The sequence below is a fragment of the Myodes glareolus genome, chromosome 3 (genome assembly GCF_982192425.1).
Source record: "Myodes glareolus chromosome 3, mMyoGla1.1, whole genome shotgun sequence".
Classification (NCBI taxonomy): Eukaryota; Metazoa; Chordata; class Mammalia; order Rodentia; family Cricetidae; genus Myodes; species Myodes glareolus.
In genome coordinates this window covers 56648758-56663819 of record NC_142028.1, presented here as the reverse complement: position 1 = coordinate 56663819, position 15062 = coordinate 56648758, and the positions used below count along the sequence as shown (strand labels likewise).

General features: G+C 44.3%; 1 protein-coding gene across 1 annotated transcript in view; it reads right to left on the bottom strand.

The window, feature by feature from the left end:
- Nucleotides 1–15062, bottom strand: part of Lrig1 (leucine rich repeats and immunoglobulin like domains 1) — a 100860-nt gene that overhangs the window by 28128 nt on the left and 57670 nt on the right. The gene's annotated exons all lie outside the window — the stretch shown is intronic.

Below are 15062 nucleotides of genomic sequence, written 5' to 3'. Positions count from 1 at the left end.
GCCCAAATATTGTGCCTCAGCTGTTCTACCCAAGAGAAGAACATAGGATGATAACATGCCCAGTGCCCAGTGATAGATGACATGCAAGTGCACCAAGTTGTCCCAATCCAACCCCATCTCTGATCTCTGGTACCTAGCATTGGGGCTTAAGACTGCAGGCACCAGAGCCCGAGCTCAGTTGTTTGTTTGGTTTTTTTAAATTTATTTATTTTTATTTTATGAGCATTGGTGTTTTGGCTGCATGTAAGGGTGTTGAGTCTCCTGGAGTTACAGATAGCTGTGAGTTGCCATGCCGGTGCTGGGAATTGAACCTGGGTCCTGTTTTGGTGCTCTTAACTGCTGAGCCATCCCTCCAGCCCACCCCATCCCCCAAGAGCTCAGTTTAATCCAACTGAATATGTCACAACACAAGTTACAGTCTCCTGACATGTACTGTATGCCAGGCATGAAGACAAATGGGACTGTAAAGAATACAAAAATGATGATGACCAGACCTGACTCTAAACTGAGACAGGTGCTCATTGCTGGACCCAGCTGGAGCCAAATCCCTGAACCTCTACCTTGATCATTTTGGCCCTTGGTTTTCTCATCTGAAAGATGAGGCCACAGTCTGCTCCCTGAAACCTCACTACAGCACCTGGAGGGCACAGCAGAGCTTAACTTCCTGCCATGACTTATTCGCACTTTTAATCCTGTTTCCGCAAAACCAAAACCTAACCAGTCAGCATTAGCAACAGCCAGCAATGGGGTGAGGGCTGGGCACTGATGTGGGCTTGGTTCTGCCTACTGAGGTCACAGTGAAGTTCACTGGATGGTAGGTAGTGCTGGGACTGCAGATCCCAGCCACACACTCCCGCCAGCTATGAGTAAACAGGGACAGCTCTCCAACCAATCAAAAGCCTTTTGGAACAAAACCCAAAAGAGCCTGGTGTTGCTTACCAAGTGGCATCTCCTTTAAACAAACACTTGACCAAATCGGTTCCAACAGGCATAAACAAGGACCTCTTTCCCAGAAGCTCTGGGACTCTCAGGCTCCTTTGTTCTCTTTGCAAGTCTCCCAGGCCCTGAAGCTCGAAATGCATTTGCACAACTGTGCTGATGTAGAGACAAACTTTACCTCTCCAGGCCCCTCCCTAAGCTACTTCCTGAGTTCTTCATTAATGTCTTTAATAAAGGCGGTCTCTTCAGTTTTCTGACTCCAAAAGGAAAATAGAAGCTTTATTATGTAAAGTATGGGAAGAAAAAGAACATGAAATAAAGGACACAGCACTGGGCCTCATCCGGGAACTCTGAATATAGTACCAGGGAGCCAGAAAGAGAAGACCTGGGCAGAGAAAGGATGGCTCCACACAAAGAGTCTGGCACAAGCCCTGGGACACAGTCTAGCCTCTCTCCTCTCCCCCACACCTCCTCTGTCTCCTCTGCCTTTGTCTTTTGTCTTACACGTTTTTCTTCTTTCTTGGCAGTATATTTATCCATTGAACCGCATTCTAGGCCCCCATTCTGGATAAATGCCACTTGAAGAAGACAAGACATTTTCACACAGTGGAAAAGTTCCCCACTGAGCAGAGAAGGCAGCCATGGAGACTGTGGGAGTGAGGTATGAGCTCTGGGAAAGACGAGTCAGGAAGAAGTTGCCAGGACAGGCCTGAGAGGAGGACTGAGGCAGGAAGAGCCAGCTGGGGAGATCAGGAGCTGGGTCAGGCTTAAGAGCTGGCCTGTTGGGCCGAACCAAACCAGGGAAGCACTCAATGGGCCAAGTGAGAGGGGTTGCCACCAGAAACAGGAACAGGAGAATAAAAAGAAGAACCGGCAGGCAGCACCCTAAGAGAAGCACTGGATGGTCAGCAAAGCCAGCCAGGTGCACAGTGCCACCTGCAGTCAGTTCCCAGCCCAGTAGCCTAACAAGCCAATCAGGTCACAAGCCAATCAGGTCACCAAGCTTGGGAACTCGGGTGAAGGCTCAGAATAGGCTCAACTTTTAGATCCTGCGGGTCCCACACCCGCAGAGTTAAGCAAATACATTCACACATGATAGTCAGTAGAAAAAAAAATAAGACCTGTACTGCACATGTGCCAACTTTCTTTTCATCATCCCCAAAACCACAAAGACAGTGACTTACAAAGTATTTGCACTGTCTTGATTATTAAATGTAATTCAGAGATGACTTCAAGTAATGTACACAGGTCAATGCAAATACAGCATTGTTTTACACACAGAACCGATGCATTCAGGGTTTAGGTTATCTATGAAGAACTGCTACAATTCGACAACAAAACATCATGATTAAAATATCAGCAAAGGGGGCTGGAGAGATGACGCAGATCTCTTCCAGAGAACCTGAGTTCAGTTCCCAGCACCCATGTCAGGTTGCTTACAACAGCCTGTAACAGCAGCTCAGGGGAGATCTAATACTAACTTGTGGTCTCCACAGCCACCCTGAGACATGGAAAACAGTCACACAAACACACACCTACACATAAAAGAAAAATAATGTTTTTAATTAGCAGAAGACTTAAATAGACATTCTCCAAAGAAGGTACACAAATGGCCAACAGGTGTTGGTAAGGGAAACTAAGTCAGTCCTGACAGCGACGATCAAAGGAACACATGAACAGGAGAGTGCAGAGAAATTAGACTGTGGCAGGCAGTGTGGATGAAGGGTGCTTTAGAAAACACAACGGCCATCAGAAAATTAGCACAGGATCACCTTTTAACACCCCTCAGAGCAGACGACTTCAAGAGGACATTTTCACTTGTTCACAGAAGCGCTATTCAGAGTATTCCAAAGATGAAATAACCCAAATGTCCAGTGGCAGAAGAACATATATAAACTATTGTTATCACCTCGTATGGGGCCACATACAACTGAATGTATAGAGGCTGCAAACATTTGGTAATAGATTTCTGAATGCACACAGTGACAAAATAATATCTCAAAACTGAATGTGTAATGACCCATGTTTCCGATGGCACTTGCCCATGGTGAGTCACATGTCTTCACTGCAGCCTAGGTTCTGAACACACAATGCCTGTGCTGCGAATGTTGATATGCCACGGAAACACGACAGCTCATAAACGTCAGTGTTTTTACTGTACTACTTGCAGACACATCAAAGAAATGCTTCAAAATAATGTATGACTTATTGTCAATAAATGTTTAATTTGTATACCTAATTTATATACCTGGTACACAGATTAATCATTTAATGCCTGACATTGTGCAAGTTTTCTGTTCTTACAGAAACATAATCATTTAACTCTAAAAAACAAAGACTTAAATTTTCCTGTCACTACTGAGCATGTATCAAATTAATGTATCTCTGAATTATATTGAAATATTACATTTAAAAAAATTGTTTCAGTTGCTGACTTCAATTTCATACACACAAAAAACTGTTCAGTGAATTTTGGCTTAAATTAAGATAAAATTTCAAACAGGTTGTGCATGGACCTAAACATACTTCTATCATTTCATACAACATATACAAAATGGCATTCCTAGCACTACTTGTGTGTATCCGCACGTGTATGCATATGTGTACGAGTGGGAGAGGTACGTAAGCCTGTGCATGTGTGAAGACCTGAAGAGGGCACTGGATCACTCAGAGTTGAAGCTACAGGTGTTTGCAGAATGCCAAGCATTACATGGGTACTAGGATCAAAGCTTTAACCCTAAACTAGGGACTGCAAGTTTGAGGCCAGCCTCAACTACACAGCAAGTTCTAGAGAGTTCTAGGTACCCTGGGCTACATGATGAGAGACCCTGTTTCAAAAAGAAAGAGAGGGAAAGCAGGCAGGGTACCAAAAACAAAATAAAATACAAACATGATTGCAAAGACAGGGGCCTTTTAAAAAAGACAATGTAGACTTGTTGGTAATGGACATGGAGTTTAGTACTGCAAGATATTGGGAATGGCTCAAGATAGGTTGCACAACAATATCAAAAACTACTACATTTTCTTTTTAATTTTTTAAATATATATTTTATAACAATTTTAAAGCAAAACAAAATGATTCTTGGTTCACGAGACCCTGTTGAAAACAGATGAAGTCCCTCATTTAAGGCCTCCAGAGCACAGCATCTGTCACAGGTCTACCTACTCCTCCACTTCACATGTTCTGCCCTCAGCAGGCCATGGGCCCTTGTACTTCCTGCTCCTATTGCCTGGAATGCTGCTTCTCCAGAGACCCAACTGTCTCATCCCTTACTTCCTGTCTTTATTCCAGTGTCACCTCCTGGTCAGGCCTTTCCTGGCTACTCTTTCTAGAATCATACCCAGCATGCACTCCCATCACCTGCCCTGTCCTCTAGACTCCAATTGTTATCTGGTAAACTGAGTGCTTGCTTATCTAGTTCACCATCTTCTTTCTCACCATGGCATAGTGCCATGAAGAAAGGCAGGTCTCTCTCTACTCCTGACTGCCTCCAGACACTTGGAAGGTACAGGTTGCAGGATAGGTGCTCAATACAGGTCACCAAGAGTGAATGCAACTACTTTCAAAAGGTCTAAGGGTAAGCACACAAATGGGATTCACCAGCATTCTTGCAGCAAAAACTGTCCAAGCAAAGAGCTTCAGGCAGAATCAACAGGAACAGGAAGGAGTTTGCCATGGCACAGATGTTGTGACAGCCCTTCCCAGAAGCAAACACCTATATCATGTCCAAGGCAGTCCAGCTGCTAAGAACACACACCATATTCTCTCTGGGGTTTCATCTCTGCTGTCAACTACAGTCTGTGCCCCAAGCAACCTTTCCTAAGCACTCACCCAATTTCAGAATGTGGATGCTGAAGCTCTGATCCTGCAGAACTCTGCACCCTTCTTGAAGGACAATCCATGTGCATGAGATCTATATGATGATCCTGGCACCTCTACCCAAGAATGGGCACCCTTGCTCTGAAACATGACACAGCCCTACTGAAGATGTGCCATGAGTATTGTCATCCAAGTTCATAACTCAGTGGTACCACTAGGTGTGAAACTTAGAGTCCCATTTGTAAAGTGAAATATGAAGTTCGTATACCCATAAGCTGATATGACCTGACATGTACCAGCAGTTGCTTAATAAAAAAAGATCCGTGATTTATTAGTCATGTTTTATCCTCAGAAGCAAGCTATGGATCTGGTTCATAGGAAATGCTTTGGGGGAGAAAAAAGAGAGTGAGAACAGTGAATGGATGACTAGTTCCCTACAATTCCTTTGCAACATTTCAATGCAAACCAGCAAGCCCAGCTCCCCTCTCAGGAACAAAGGACTGAGTCAGAGCTTTCAGCTCCTCTTAGGAGCCAGGCCTGCTTCAGCTGCAGAATGCCATCCCCAGCCCCGGAAAAACCAAGCTGTCTCAGGGAGCCAGACTTCAAAGCAAATTCAAGACTGAACCCCAACCAACTGGGGTAGATCCCAGTAAGCTCATATCCTTGACCCTTGAGTGTCAAACACGCCCAAACCAGTTTCTTCTTGGTGGCTGACCCTCCCTTCTAGCTCTCCATCCTTAAGTCTAGAGGAAAACGACCAGCATTTAGATCACACAGTAAAGCCATCCCACCTCCCCCTGAAAGCAGAGGGCCTGAGAGCCCATCTGCTGGCCCAACTCAGGACAGCACACTACTTCACAAAACTCCATATTTTTATTTGCTTGTTTGCTTAAGACAGAGTCTCAGGGCCCAGATCAGAAACACCCCATTCTTAATGAATATCCAAACAAGTCATTTTACATCACTCATTAACCTGAGTGCTCACTTCCCTTAAAGGTCCATATTCATCTCCAAGTTCTTAACTGTAAATTGCTGCATGTCATACAACCGGTCCTGAACAAAAAAAAAAAAAAATGAAACCAAGCAGCAAACTAATCATGTAAATATGACTACCATTTCTTCTTAGATGTTCCAAAACAATGAACTCAGAGCTCTGTTGGAACTAAATTGAGGACACAGCTAAGATGCAAGAGCAGCTAGGAGGCAAGCCCAGAATTTGAGTCTTGGCTTGGCCCACTCAAGAAGTTCTCCCAGCAAATTCTATTTCTTGATCAACTTTGATGGGTCTGTGCAAACTAGCCTCCACCAGATGGCCCAGCCTATGCCCCAACTTCCCAGGGTTCTACAAGAATAGCATGCGGTACAGGACCTGTGGGACCTAGCCTCAGAGAGCATGGCAGATGGAAGCAAAGATCCCACAATGGAGAGAAGAGTGGCTCCCCAGAGGCCACCTCACAGCTGCTGTCAGAGGACTACCTCCGCCTCCTCACGGGGTGGGTGAAGTGCAAAAGGACATTCTTCGTTCAGTTCTACAAAAAAAAAGACCAGTGCAAGGCAGGGGACAGCACTGTGCTAGTAATAATGTCAATGGCCTCATCAAAGGAACACTCACAAAGCCAGGCATTCTGCAGCCAGGAATTTCGGGTAGCGGGTGGCAGCCTGGTCACACGGCACTCACTTCCAACTAGTGTCAGTTTACCCCTGGGGCTTCCCTCTGGGGTAAGGAAAACTTAATACAGCAGAAGTCTATTAAAGCAACACCTGTTAAAGGCTTCAAAAATAATATCAGTCTTCAAAGGAAGAGGACAGGCATGATAAGCTCCCTCCACTTGGCTACATTTTCAGAGCTGATGTTAGACAGTAAAACAGATGGAGGCATGCGAAACCAACACTTAAAACTTTTTATCATGAGTGTTTTTCCACTACACTCTGTGAAAGCCTGGTTCACGAGGTTCCCTTAGTAGTGGAAAAGATCTTAAGAATGAGTGGATCAAAGGACATGCTGAGTGGAAATTTCTGGTTCCTAAAATTATGTACCTATTGTCCATACCAGCAAACTTATGCTATAATAGGACAGGTGGTGAAAAACTTGTTTTGTGGACCATGTGGTCTTTGTCACAACTACTTAAATTCTACTTCTGTAGTGATCAAGCAGCATAGTCAATACACAATCAGTGACTTACAGCACAAGAGGTAGACCAGGACTGGCCATACGCTATTATCTGCCACCTTCTTGACAGCAGGTTTCTAGAGACTCTCATTCTAGGTCTGATGCAGTTTTCTAACTGTGTCAACCTGCTTCTCAGTCTGGCTTAGCTACCTGCACAACTGGGCTAAACCTCCCTCTGCAGAGACACCCTCCTTTTCTTCCTCTGTCCATGTCACTGCTATGACATCACTATTGCACTCTATTGCCTATATCTTTTCTAGCTCTTCAGAAAGTAAAATGAAATCTAAATTACCAGCTTTATATATTCCTCAGAGATGGCCCGGGTTACATCCTGGAGCCAGTGGAAAGAGATAGGCCAATGAGGTTATCATGGAGAATACAGAGCCACCCTGTGGGTCTCTCCTCTATAGCTCTCCCAGCTATCCTGAAGCAGACTGAAGCTGGCCAAGTCACCAGTCCTCACATCCAATCATGGATGACTTTTAGCTCTTCCCAGCCATTATGGTGACAGACCATTCCTCAACTGTGGACTCTAACAAGAAATACAAAATCTTCCATCATTTTAAATCACTGAAGTTAGGAAAGTCCAAATTACAGCTGTTTGCCTGAATCTAGACCTGAACAGGAAAAAAACTGTAAGATGTCTAGTATACCCCTGACTCTCTCACTTCCAGCCCACCATCCCCACAGTGATCCTGGCAGACAGGTAACCAAACCCTCCACTAGGGCAGCTCTGGCTGCTTAGAGCACTTTGCAAACCATGGCAGTGCTCTGGACTTCTGAGACAGCAGGGTAGTACATAGCTCACTGCTCATAAGTAGCAGGCACTCAATCTCGTCAGAGCAACTGAAGGCACCCACCCACCCATAGGTGCTGTGGGGAATGACAGTATAGCTTCACACATCGTGCACATAACTAGCACAATGTGAGAAAACTGGAGACCAGCACTGAGAGTAAAACTTAGTGCAGCACTGAGCAGCCTCATAACATAAGCCACACCAAAAGCAAGGTAGATAATGAGTTCAAACAGGGTGCCCTGGGCAGGTCACATGATACTAAAAGCTATTTATTTATAAACATTTTAACTATATAAAATCCATAGACTTTTATGCATAAACTATACACACAGAGTTCAGTGTATTTTTATAAGATACATATACAGCCCACATGAGCATCACTCAGATCAACACAGAAAACTGCCACCACCCAATCTCTTAGCCGTTATTCTTCTCAAACCACCCGTAATTTCTTCCAACCATGAATAATTGTGCTTATTTTAATGCTTTATATACACAAAATTATTCCACATGAACGCTTCTATATCTGGCTACTTTCACTCCCATTTTGAGATACACCCAGACTGTTCTACTGAGAGTGAGTGTGCATGCATGTCTTTGTGTGTGCATGCACATGCACTCGTGTGTATAACAGAGTGTGGGTGTGTAGCTCAGGTCAGCAGTACTCTCTCCTAAACCATGAGCCTCCATCCACCCTCCTGGATCATAGGCACATGCCTCTATCCCAACTTCAGCACACTATTTCTATTGAAGAAATACACTGAAATTTGTTTTCTCCATTTTTTAAGCAACAAAGGGGTATTTCCAGTTGGGGCTATAATGAAAATCATTACCATAAACACAGATGAGTCTTCCAAACATGCTTGTTGGTGTGTATCTGTGTGTTCTCCAGCAGGCACACAAGGGCCAGTGCTCACATTACACATGTCATCAGGTGTGCGCATCACCAGCCTCACACGGACACTAGTACCTTTCTTTCGGACTAAATTCACCAAGGTTGAAATGAACCTAAGAAACGGTTTGTTCCAAGAGCCCATCTCATACTATTTCATTTAACCATTTTCAAAAGTCACAAATTGCCCACCTAACCCCCTCCCCCCACTTCCACACCATCAGTAAAATGTGTTACAAGAGCCAGGGATATGACTCAGTGGATAAGGACACTTGCCTAACAACCTAAGTTCAACCCTAGGACTCACATGGTGGAAATGACTATTGAACACTGGTTCCTGAAAGATAATCAATATATATATATATATATATATATATATATATATATATATGTATGTATATATATATATATAATATTGAGTATTAGGAGTATAGCTTGGGGCCACAGAATATGGCCAAGTTCAATTTAATCATCTTGTCTGGCTATTAGATGAGGACCTAATGAGCACAAAATGATGATAACAAGTGTAAGATATACATTGGCAAGAATAATGTCAAGATAAATGCCCATATGCATCCTGAACCCGAGGCCCAGGAGAGTCTTAAACCCAGTGAGCACAGAAGGTCTTTGAAAGGTCAACCTAAAGAAAGTTTGACATGACAATCAGAAGTATTGTTGCCCCCACCAGCCTGGCTTATAACCATCTTTCTAAACTTTCTAAACCTAAACCATCTGTCCCATTGTACAAACTGACAACCCGCTTGAACACACTGGTGTCTTGTAAGAGACAGCCCAGCCCAGATGAGCTGGAGCACAGGAAGCGAGAGTCAGCACAAGCAGGTCTCTTGCTCACTGCCTTTCTCCTTCCCCTGCTGCTAGTGAATCACCCGTTCCCTGGGGAATTTTGGCAGATTCTCAGCCTGGCTGCAGATGACGTTCTGGATCTGTTTATTCAGGTGGAGACTGGATAAAAACAAGAGCAGCCCAGTGGCAGGATAAACAGCCTCCGCCAGGCAGGGTCAACTCTCCTAAGGCAGGACTGGGCTGTGTCAACCAATCTCCCAGCCGGCTCACTTCCTTCAGGATCACTGACCCCCTTGGGGGTCTTCAACAGACAGTTTCCATTAACTCTTTCAAAAATAAAAAAAATCTGATGCCTCAAGCCCATGCGAATGCATGTCCCAGAGACCCTGCTGCAGCAGGTTCCACTTGGTTCTGCCACCATCAGCCTAGAAGTATTGAGCCAGAAGCTCCAGGTTTGCAATGAAGAAACCCAGAGACGATCAAGCGGCAGCCGGCACTACGTCTAGAGTGACCCAGCCCAGGGAGAACTGGTTCATGAAGACACAGTCCAAACTGTCAGACTGTTGCTGCATTTCATAAAGATGCACAAATAAAACAGTAACAAAGAAATGTCCTGAGGAAAATGTGTGTTGCTGGGTGAAAAGGCCTCCTAACATACACTTCTGAAGAACATTCTGAGAAATTCTGAAAAAAATTAAAAACACCAAGACTATCAGTAGTTGTCAAGAAGGGACAGACAGGGAAGAGGGTGGGACAGCTAACACTAGAGTCTCAGGGTAGCTACTGTTCATCTTCAAACCAACAGCCTATCCAATACCAAGAGTTACACACTCCCGTTAGGGACAATGTATGGATGTCGGTTCATCAAGTATGAACAATGAACCACAGAAAGACAGGGGAAGCAAACATTGGGGTGGGGTGGGGGATACAGGAATGCTCTGTACTTTACAGTTAAGTCCCCTGGAGTATTTTGCAGTCCTGAGGTTACAGCAGATATAGGGTGTACACTGGCTGGGCATTTTCACTTCTTTCTTTACCTGTTATACCCTCAGTAGCTGGAAAAACGCTTAGAACGCAGAAGTTTCTCTACCAGAGTTTGTTGAGCAAACAAGTGAATTACAACTCCTGACGATTACACAGATGAAAACAAAGGCAAAACCATCCAACCTAACATTTTTTTAACCAAAAAAAGGGGGGGGGGAATTAAAAGTAAAGCAGAGTTAACTTTCTTTTCCAGGTAAGGAACCTCCAGGCAATTTTAAAGCCAACAGTGGGAAGAGTGGGTTTGAGTCACTCACACCTTTCAGGTGCTCACTTAGCCCCAAACACTGAGGTCCATGCATGAGTCCATGCTAGCAAGTGAGACACTGCAGGTCAAGAAAGGCTGGCTAATGTTTCTTTTTGCCTGCCTCTGGGACAGCAAACTAAGAGTCACCTCAGTGTCACCTGAACAGTGTCTCTCCACTCCCTCTGTAGAGTTCCTATCAGATTCACTGACGAGTGTGCTCTGAAAGCCACATCTGCCTTTATCCCTGAGGACGTAGGCTGAGCCTCTCCAAAACTGGCAGGGATTTCTGAGGGTCTGGACTTCCTTCCATGCCTGCAGAAATGGAAACTGTCCTGGTATCTTGGCAGGACAACATGGTATCAACTGGAGTCAAGAGACAGAAATCAAGGCAAGATCAGTCACTTCCATCAGAATCTACTTACAGACATAAGAGTTTATCACTCCTGGTCAAGGCCACCATGGCCACCAGACACTCTCTCAGCTCTGTTATTTTCCTTGTTTGTGACACTAGCCGTCTGCACTTGCTACCTCACAGACCCCAGCACACCCATGGGGCTTCTCTGCACCACTCCTACAGATCTTAGCCCTAGACAATAGCCAGAGCTACTACGAGGCTGGCCTGGCCCTTCCTGACTTACAATGGATAAGCAAGCCTAAGGTCAGTCTCTTACATACTAGAGGTCATGGTCCATTCCTGTAGGAAAGAAAACTCCTACACAGAACAATGAGTAACTACAGACTCTCCTAGCCTCCAGGACAACAAATCAGACAAAGCCAGCCAGCACTCCTGTTACTGCCCAGTCCCTAGCCCCTAGCAGTGTACTAAATGAAATTTTCTTTCTGTTGGAGGATGGAGAGGGGAGGGAGGGGATGGGAAAGGTTGTAGGAGATGGCAGTTGCTAAAACAAGGTGGGGAGGGGACTTACTAAGATCAGCTACTCTGAGCAAGCCACTGTAGGGAGGAGTCTCTCCAGGAAGGGCTCTGCCCAGCAAGGGTTTCCATGAAAGAGACCACCCACAAATTCTGCTTTGTAAGGGGAGCACCAGAAATTCAAAACCAATGGACCTGTCACCAACTCTTGCAATCCTTCTTCCTAGTGACATCATCCAGAATCACAACAGATGGAACCAGGATGAAAAAAAAACAGTTTCTATATCCCCTAGCGGAACACATCTCCTTCGTATGGCCACACTTTGTGTCATCCTTGTGTACCAAGTATACCAGGAGAATGTGCATCCAGTGTGGTGAGCCAAAAGGCAGGAAGCATGGGCTATCAATGTGCATAACTACTATTTTTTTTGACTTTTCGAGACAGGGTTTTTCTGTAGTTTTGGAGCCTGCCTGGAACTAGCTCTTGTAGACAAGGTTGGCCTCGAACTCACAGAGATCCGCCTGCCTCTGCCACCCAAGTGCTGAGATTAATTGTGTGCACCACCACCACACAGACACATGACTACTATTCTAAAAGTCATAGAGAGAGCAAAGCAGGGCATAACTCTCACCCAGAGCCTGACAGCAATCCAATCATCACACTTACTATCTTACACAACATCAATGTGCTTGTCAATTAGGTAAATAAGCTTATTAAAAAGCAAACAAACAAAAACAAAGTGAATTTAGGTGTTGAACTGTGGGAACTAATCTTTTTTTCAAAGCTTTTTTCTTAGATTCATTTATATAAGTGTTTTTCCTGAATATATTTCTGTACACATATGTGTGGTGCCTGTGAAGGACAGAGCTCCTGGGACTGCAGTTACAGTTTTAGCTGTCATGTGGGTGCTGGAAATTGAACCCTGGTCTTCTGGAAGAGCAGTCAGTGGCCTGAACCATCCCTCCAGCCCTCATGGGACCCAATCTTTAACTGGAAATGCCTAGGGAAAGAATAGTATGAGGCATGGCGTTTACTGCTTTATTACCTGTGCACCAGGCACAGATGAAGATTTGGGGTACTGAGTCTGGAGTCTCCTAGAGGACCTTGTTCCCTAACAGTCTCACAGCATGTTAGCCTACTCTAGGTGAGAGGCACTTAAAGGGTTATTGTAGCGGGAACCTAGATTAAATTCACTGGCACTTGCCAACAGTCAGGCTTGCCTCCCCATCTTGTCTTTACACAGGAGCCCAGTATGTGAATCCCACAGTCTCAGTGATATGGAATGGCCTCATGATGTAGGTGGGTGGTAGAAGGACTCTTAGGAAAGAGATCATCATTGGACAGGAGGGCCACCATGTGATCAGAACCATGGCTGGGCCTGTCCCTCCTGTTGAGGGAGCAAAAGAAGCTAGGAGATACTGTATAACCCCCCACCCCAGTCTCCTAATGGTGACCCACACACCTGCAAGGATCTTACCAAGTACTTAGCCTACAAACCACAAACACATCCTAGGACACCAGACCTCCCCTATTATATACTGAGCATGACCGAGGTGGTCAGCTTCCCATTATCTGCACAGACAAGGAGAGTGCCTCTCATTTCCTAGGCAGACAGAATGATGGGTGGCACAGAAGCATTCGCTAAGGAGACGCTTCCACCCTCTGCTCCCAACCATGCCAGGCTCAGGAGTTACACCCTGGCTGGGAGTCATCCAGCCAACTAGGGTGTAAGTCCAGGTGTTCTCAGACTCCTGGCTATCCTGTCCTGTGAGCAGAAGCAGCACAGGAAGCCAAATCATACAGCAATGGCTGAGAGAACAGAGAGGGGTTTGATGGAACCAGAATGTCCCGGAAATGTCTTCAGAGGCCACCAAAGGGCCTCCTGTCTTCACCTGCCACTGGAACATTCCCCAAATCCACATGCCAGCTTCGAAACAGTCCTACAGTTCCAGGCAGGGGAGGAAGCTATTTCAATATTTGGCTGCAGCCTCTAAGACAGAGTCCTTTCCCTCTGGGGAGTTATACCATGATATGCCTTTAAAATAGAACCAGGCCTGTTTCCTGCCTCATCTGGAAAACTTTTGATGTGATCATATGATTTAGACTATCTCTTACCACACAATTTCCCAAGCCTCTCAGCATACAAACTAAGAGAATCAAGGATGGGATTAAGAGCTGACCCTTAAATGGTATCCTCCTTATCCACCCCATAGATGGCAAGATTGCCACAGCATCAAAGCGGCACCATAGTCAGCACCACTGTTCCGCACCCCCAAACCACCAGTCCCCCATCCAGTCTGCTCTGCATTCCCACAAGAGCAAGCAATTGCCCTGTTTCTTCCCTGAAAACACATGTTTTTAAAGCATTTCATTGTGGACTTAAATACAAAAGGTAAGACTGCAAAACATAAAGGAAAAAAAAGGAGAAGAATCTTTCAGTTTTGGGCTAGACAAATTCTTAGACCTGACCCTAAAAGCATAATCCATAAGGTAAGAGACTAGTGCACTGGATTTTATCCCCAGGTTTAAGGTATTTATAATGTAAGCATGTTTGTTAAATACAATGTCAGATTAGGTGAAAATATTTTCAAAGCACACATCCAAAAATTGAAAGAAAAAAGGTTCTAGAATATGTGAAAACCTCCCAGAACACAAATACCAAAAAGTAAAATAAAATAATTTGTTTGAAGACTTGACAATAAGCAAGAAGTCTGACTACATTTCAGCAACAAGACTCACAGACAAGGAATGAGACCTCAAAGCTAGCTGCACAGCAAGATCCTATACCAAAACAGAAAAATAAATAACCCATAGGTAGAAAAATTAGCAAATAAAAATATTCAACATCAATAACTAACAGAAAAATGCAAATTTAAATCAAAATGCAATAGATCTAATCTATATATCTAAGTATTTAACAGAATGATCAACGATCTAAAAAATGAAAATATACAGAGAAAAACAACTGGGTTATTCATACATTGCTAGTGGAAATATAAAACAGTACAACCGTTCTGGAAGAGTACAGCAGTTTCTTAAAAAACAAAACATGAAGTGTCATGCAAGTTGTCCACTGCACTTTGAGGCATTTATCCCAGAAGATAAAGATTTATATTCACACAAAACAAAACAAAATCAATGGTCACAGCAGCTTTATTCAGAACAATCAAGAACTGGGAAAACTCCAGGAGCCCTCACTGGGTGAAAGGTTAAACAAAGTATGATATATCCACACCATGGAATACAACCTGGTACCAGAAAGGAACTAAATGTCGACACACATCTGTACCAACCTCCAGAGAATCACACTCAGCACGATGACCAGATCCAACAGTGTGCTGTACAGTTCCATTTCCATAATACGTTAAATGAAAAACGTAAAAAGTATAAATTTGGAGAATAGCAGTCCAGGTATGAAGCAGGAGGAACTTTAGTGGGGAATGGGTATGTTCTGTGTCTTGCCTGTATCAATATCAATAT